Source organism: Glycine max, chromosome 7, assembly GCF_000004515.6.
Source record: "Glycine max cultivar Williams 82 chromosome 7, Glycine_max_v4.0, whole genome shotgun sequence".
Lineage (NCBI taxonomy): Eukaryota > Viridiplantae > Streptophyta > Magnoliopsida > Fabales > Fabaceae > Glycine > Glycine max.
The window spans coordinates 30,874,498-30,875,466 of NC_038243.2; positions in this window are offsets into that span (position 1 = coordinate 30,874,498).

The following is a 969-nucleotide window of genomic DNA, read 5'->3' on the forward strand; positions in this document are numbered from 1 at the left end:
TGCATTAGTACAGTTTAGAACTTTTAATTGCTCGGCTCTTGCTGTTTGAAAGAGTGAGTTATCATGTTTATTAGGACATTTATTGGTTGCAAGTTATGCATTTTCTTATCATGTTCATTGGGATATTTATTGGTTGTAGGTTATGTGTTTGATCAAATGTTAAGATGATATTTTTGGTATATTTTCATATTTCTTATTTTAATTCTAAATTTGTGTCACTTTTAAAATTATTTATTTTTCACATGGGATATATTTTCATTCCAGCATTTTAATAGATTTGTATTTATCGGAGGAACTCACACGGGAGACAAATCACGTCGGTAGTGCAATGAAGGAGGAGGAACTCGGAAGAATTATTAGAGAAAGGAGTAATTCTGTCTTTACTGATATAAGTAGGGGAATAAGTGTAATTTCACATAAGGGAAGCATTTTGTTATGAGATAAACACTTTTCCGTTTCCGCAAAATACGTGTGCGATTCCGTGCAATTCTGTTATTCTGTTTTTCTTCCATCTCCTTCTTGCTCATCTTCTCCATCAATATGATATTTTTGGGTATGTTTTCTTATTTCTTATTTTAATTTTAAATTTGTGGCACTTTTAAAATTATTTATTTGTGATGCATTAGTACAGTTTAGAACTTTTAATTGCTCGGCTCTTGCTATTTGAAAGAGTGAGTTATCATGTTCATTAGGACATTTATTGGTTGCAAGTTATGCTTTTTCTGATCATGTTCATTAGGATTTATTGGTTGCAGGTTATGTGTTTGATCAAATGTCAATATGATATTTTTGGGTATGTTTTCTTATTTCTTATTTTAATTTTAAATTTGTGGCACTTTTAAAATTATTTATTTGTGATGCATTAGTACAGTTTAGAACTTTTAATTGCTCGGCTCTTGCTTTTTGAAAGAGTGAGTTATCATGTTCATTAGGACATTTATTGGTTGCAAGTTATGCATTTTCTGATCA